Consider the following 6774-nt stretch of genomic DNA (forward strand, 5'->3'; position numbering starts at 1 on the left):
GGTATCGTTTCTTGGAATTCTTATCCCATAGTCGTGTCTAACGTCCTGAGGACATGGAACGCCTATCTATCTGTTTCCCTAAATGTTCAGTTAATCCCCCATTGTTATATAATGTTATTTGGTGTCCACGCCCAATTTTTACCTTTAGTAGTCTCTTATTATTTTAATAATCCATGGTCACTCCCTTGGAATTGTTAACCTCTCAGGTGGTGTCTACATAATTATAACCTAGTTGACCGTGAACTAAGCAATGCGGGACGCTAGTCCATAGCAGTACTAACTGAATTATTAACCCTTTCAAAAGTGCATTCAAATGAAAAACATTGGACGTCAGAAACATCAAAAGCTTCTTGAGTTCCAATATCATGGCTACGATTAGTTGATACCACATCTTCATTAAATTCTAAATTTGAGTCATTTATTGTCATAGTAAATGGTATGATAGTGCTATGGACTAGCGTCCCGCATTGCTTAGTTCACGGTCAACTAGGTAATAATTATGTAGACACCACCTGAGAGGGTAACAATTCCAAGGGAGTGGCCATGGATTATTAAAATAATAAGAGACTACTAAAGGTAAAAGTTGGGAGTGGACACCAAATAACATTACATAACAATGGGGGATTAACTGAACATTTAGGGAAACAGATCGATAGGCGTTCCATGTCCTCAGGACGTCAGACACGACTATGGGAAAAGAATTCCAAGAAACGATACCCAAATTAGGAATATACTGTCATAATAATAGATACAGTATTATCAAGCATGCAGCTGCACGGGATGTGTACTGATCTCATATGTGGGCGGGTGGCGTTTCCGTCAGTTTATATGATTATACCACATCCGTGAGAACAGCGACAAGAGCAAGTAGACTATGGGGAGTAGAGGGTAGCACTATATAAGGGACCCCGAAACGGCCTGTATTCAGACGCGACTTGACCAGACTAGCCAGAGCACCTTCACGCCAGTCTGTTGTTTAATTTAATTCATTGGACTTAGAAAATTTCTTATAAACAATATTTTGAACTTAGAAAATATTCGAATCAAACCGAATTTATTCCAACATTCAGAATACTTAACTTACATTCAGCTTTCATGTTATAAACAAATATATGTTTTATCACAATAAATAAACAATTAATCTAATTAAGAAGAATTCTACGTTGTGTAATTAACTCAAGAGTCACCTTCCAAACATCATCCTTGACTACTGATACCTGTAGGCGACGTGATCACTACAATAGTATTGCATTCTTTGTTTATATCTGTAGTGATTATGTCTATCATATTGCTGCATTTCATTAATTGATATCTTCTTATATGTGTTAGGAAATAATGTTGGAGTGTAGGCAGGGCTGTTGGGATTTTTAGATGGAATATTTCCAACAAAATGAGCACTGCACACAACATCATGCATTTTTGGTTGCCATGGTGATCCATCAACACTATAAGTATAGAAATTTTTATACTATAGTTATTGAAAATAAATACACTAAAATCATATACCTACATACTTGATTCGTTTAATACTATTTATCCATTTTGATTTTAATTCTCTTTCATAACTTCTATTTGGAAATCTGAATAATTTATGTTCTGTTTGATAGGTATTATGACAATTCACTACACAACACATTTTTTTGCATTTTATTTTTTTATTATTATTCATTATGAATTTATGATTTAAAAAAAAAAAATAATAATAAAATATAGAATAATAAAATTACTAGTAAGCAATGAAAACTAACAAGTACAAATTACTTTTAGTTACGTAATACGTATCAAAATATTTAGAAAATAGCAATGATAATATCATATAATATAATCATATGTAATATATTATGTATATGATTATTTTAATCAAAAATTATTATCAAGTAGGTAGTGTACTGTTTTTAATTATCATTAACATAAATATTAATTATTATAGTTATTTATTAGCATTCAAATAAAAAAAAAATCACTGTATCCCATACACGTTAAGTAATAATGCGTTTTGATGTTCCCTCCTATTAGTACAATATTTGTCCACGAAGCGCTATCGTACAGCTTGCACAGCGTCTATAGCGTTAAAAAAAATGAATTTCTTAATTGTTGAATGGTAGCTTTTAAATGACGACCGTAAGTGAATATCGTGTTTTTATTCGAATTGTGCATTATATTAAATTTATTTAACTATTTCAATTTCAATTGCTATATATAAAACCATTAAATCTAATTATAATATAATTTATAATGAAAATTATGTTATCACATTTTGATAGCTGCACAAAAGGGGCGAAATGTAAGCAATATTATATACGGACACAAAAATTTTTTTCCTGCGAAGATCCATTCGTAAACCGGCTAGTGTAATCACTCGGCGAGCATAACAACAACATACCCACACTGACCTACATTCGTACGTAAATAAACACTGATAAACGGTCAACAACAACAACCGCACTATATATTTTCCCGTCAATAACACCGGAAAAACAACCGGGCGAGATGTCGGGAAAATACATTAATGAGTTGACCGATGCGGAATTACGTTACGAGTGTAGACAGCGCGGGCTACCGGAAGGGGGCATGAAAGACGCTCCCGAAATCCGATTGTCCCAGCATTTCGCGGATATGGACCTGCAGGCCAACGCCATCCGGTTCCAGCCTATGGAGACCATTAGGCCAACCGGAAGTGTCTCGGATTTGAGTCAGGCGCACCATGCCGGACCACTCGAGACCGCAGCGGACGACTAAACAGACACCCGCCAACCGCTAAACACCACCAACAAAAACACAACCAACCAACAAGCCACGGACATGATCCAAATGTACCGCAGCATAATTTAGGAGGAACGGCAATCGGCAGCGACCTCAACACATGCGCACAGTTTGGAATCACGACTGGCCATGCTTGAGGGCCGCATGATCCGCTTTGGCGACGACCAACGTCGCATAGCAGAGATAATGCGACGTCTGGAGATGGGTATGTCATACCAGACACCGGCACCATAACCGGAAGTACCATCACCGTCCCACCACCAAAGAACCATGTTATCAGGACAACACCGGAATACACCGGAATTATCAAAAACCGATAACGCACACCAACACCCGCACGTGAATATATCAAACGCAACAAACTGCGGAACGAGTTGTCCCGCGGCACGCGAACCGCCAGCCACAGCACACCAACACGCCGACCCGATCGGTACGGTTTGATAACGTGTCGAGTCAGCTCTAGACCACCATCACCACCACCACTACCACCACTACCGCAACCAAAACCGGCATACAAACAAGCCGGCCAAGTCCGGACACAACGCCCGCTCCACCAACCACGTACACGAGACGGTACGGCTGGCAAACCGCCACCGCCTCACACACACACAACCACGCCACCATCAACAACGATCGGCATTACGGACGGGGATATAACTATCAAACGCGCATCGATAAACTCGGCCTCATCAGATATATCAACCGCCCACACACACAATTTCATTAAGGCTCTTGTCCCACTAGGGCAACGCGACGTTGACGCGATTAAAAAAAAATAGTTGCCAAGTAAAATATCGTACGACCTGACGTCATGAGTTGTGCACACTACAGGCGATATTTCGGCAGTTGCTCAGTAGCAATCATGTCGTCTTCTGAAGATGACGAGTTTTGTATTGTGTCATATTGGTATCGACAACGTAAAATTAAAAAGAAAAGGAAATATTGGATATATCCATACATACAAAATAATATTAATTGTCGAATATTTGTTGCCGCTAATGAATTAATGCAAGACGATGTAAAATTTCAATCTTTTTATCGCATGAAGAAAGAAAGTTTCAACTTACTTGTAGAAAAAGTGGGACCGGCTATTGAAAAACAAGACACACATTTCCGTCGTTGTGTATGTGTGCGTGAAAGATTAATGATAACATTTAGGTAATGATTCTTTATTTACTTATTAACATACGAATTATAGTAATGTAAAAATAGAAATATAAAATAAAATTAAGCACAATAAATAATTTTCATGAACCATGTACTTTGATGTAACAGGTAGTACTCGTAATAATCTCCTTTTAGCACGTACGTTTCCCCAGCCCCCCCACTTTCATATTATAACAATTTTTTTATGCAATTATTTAGCACGTAATTAGCACGAATTTGCACGACTATTTTTGTAATTTGCACGATTTTAGATTGTGCGTAAAATCTAAAAATATCCATGGGGGGCTGAAGAAATATTTCACCAGCCCCGCCAAACATAAAAAAAGGCAAAACAGAATTAATTCCTGTGCCAATATTTAGCACGTAATTAGCACGAATTTGCACGACTAGACCCGGAATTCGCACCTCACTCCCCCGCCCTACAAATCGAATTTTCTTTTTTGCGCATTTCCCCAGCCCCCCACAAAACTTAAATAATGTGATTTTCAAACTTTTTCTTGTCCCAATATTTAGCACGTAATTAGCACGAATTTGCACGACTAGACCCGGAATTCGCACCTCACTCCCCCGCCCACAAATCGAATTTTCCTTTTTTGCGCATTTCCCCAGCCCCCCACAAAACTTAAATAATGTGATTTTCAAACTTTTTCTTGTCCCAATATTTAGCACGTAATTAGCACGAATTTGCACGACTAGACCCGGAATTCGCACCTCACTCCCCCGCCCACAAATCGAATTTTCCTTTTTTGCGCATTTCCCCAGCCCCCCACAAAACTTAAATAATGTGATTTTCAAACTTTTTCTTGTCCCAATATTTAGCACGTAATTAGCACGAATTTGCACGACTAGACCCGGAATTCGCACCTCACTCCCCCGCCCTACAAATCGAATTTTCTTTTTTGCGCATTTCCCCAGCCCCCCACAAAACTTAAATAATGTGATTTTCAAACTTTTTCTTGTCCCAATATTTAGCACGTAATTAGCACGAATTTGCACGACTAGACCCGGAATTCGCACCCCACTCCCCCGCCCACAAATCGAATTTTCCTTTTTTGCGCATTTCCCCAGCCCCCCACAAAACTTAAATAATGTGATTTTCAAACTTTTTCTTGTCCCAATATTTAGCACGTAATTAGCACGAATTTGCACGACTAGACCCGGAATTCGCACCTCACTCCCCCGCCCTACAAATCGAATTTTCTTTTTTGCGCATTTCCCCAGCCCCCCACAAAACTTAAATAATGTGATTTTCAAACTTTTTCTTGTCCCAATATTTAGCACGTAATTAGCACGAATTTGCACGACTAGACCCGGAATTCGCACCTCACTCCCCCGCCCACAAATCGAATTTTCCTTTTTTGCGCATTTCCCCAGCCCCCCACAAAACTTAAATAATGTGATTTTCAAACTTTTTCTTGTCCCAATATTTAGCACGTAATTAGCACGAATTTGCACGACTAGACCCGGAATTCGCACCTCACTCCCCCGCCCACAAATCGAATTTTCCTTTTTTGCGCATTTCCCCAGCCCCCCACAAAACTTAAATAATGTGATTTTCAAACTTTTTCTTGTCCCAATATTTAGCACGTAATTAGCACGAATTTGCACGACTAGACCCGGAATTCGCACGTCACTCCCCCGCCCTTCAAATCGCATTTTCCCAGAGTATCAAATCATAATCATATAATCATGTTTTGTTGTACATATATATATTTCATGATAGTATCACGACCATATTATATTATTTAGCGCGTCTTTTTATCAATATTAATTCTAATTATACATTTTCATTAGATATTATTCATTTCATTTCATTTCATTTGTAATTGTTATTGCGACCGATGACAGTCGACAGTAATCGATTTACGGTCTGCAGTGTGCATTTTTATATTTCTTGAGTGTAATTTTATAATAAATTTATTGCACGTATATTGGTAATTATAAAAACGAACATATAACCACAAAAAAACGTCGTCTTATTGGACCCACTAAGGAAAAAGCTATTTCTTTAATGTTTGATGAAGGAATGGCTTGTGAAACAATAAGAGAAAGAGAGGCTGTCCGGCTTATGAAAAATGGTATGTAAAAATGTTTTAATTACACAACTAATAAACGATTATAAATTGTAGCATTTAACAAGGTTTTTTAAATCAAGCTATTATACAATAATAATAATTAACTGGTGTAATAATATAATGATAACAATCAATACAATAATAAAATTATTATAATAAAGATAATAGTCAATTTTAGATTCTGAAAGAGTGATGAATGTATTGATTCTAAAATGATTTGTATTTTTTTTGTCTATGTACAGCATAACTTGTTAAAATAATGTTGCAATTTCATACATGGGGGGGGGGGGTGGTTGATGGTGCCTGATAGCAAAGTGAATATCCTTTGTGCATAAGAGAGATCAAAAGTATACATTTTCTAGCAGTTCTCAAAAAAATCGAGAAAAACAAAAACAAAAAAAGCTGGTAAGTCGTAGATGTCACTCTGCTGTACAGAAGGTTATAAGTGGGTTACTGTAATGGATGGAATGAAATTTGAATTCAATGATATTATATCATTGTATACGAAAAACGATTCTGAACTGAAACAGGGTTTATCTGTCTAGGATATATTATAGATTATTAAAAATTAATTCAAGCTTTTCTACCGAAAAAATAAATTTTTATCGATATTTATAGAAAAAAAAACTAAAAAAGTTGAAAAATTAAAATGTCAGTAAACAGCTCAAAACAAATCTAAATATTTTGAAAATTTTATCAAATATATAAAATGGCTATTTAAACATTCAGTCAACATTTCAAGTATCTGCGGTAATTTGTTTTAGAGTTA

This window comes from Diuraphis noxia, unplaced genomic scaffold (genome assembly GCF_037042655.1).
Source record: "Diuraphis noxia isolate RWA-SAM2 unplaced genomic scaffold, SU_Dnox_SAM2 contig0001, whole genome shotgun sequence".
In the NCBI taxonomy this organism is placed as follows: Eukaryota; Metazoa; Arthropoda; class Insecta; order Hemiptera; family Aphididae; genus Diuraphis; species Diuraphis noxia.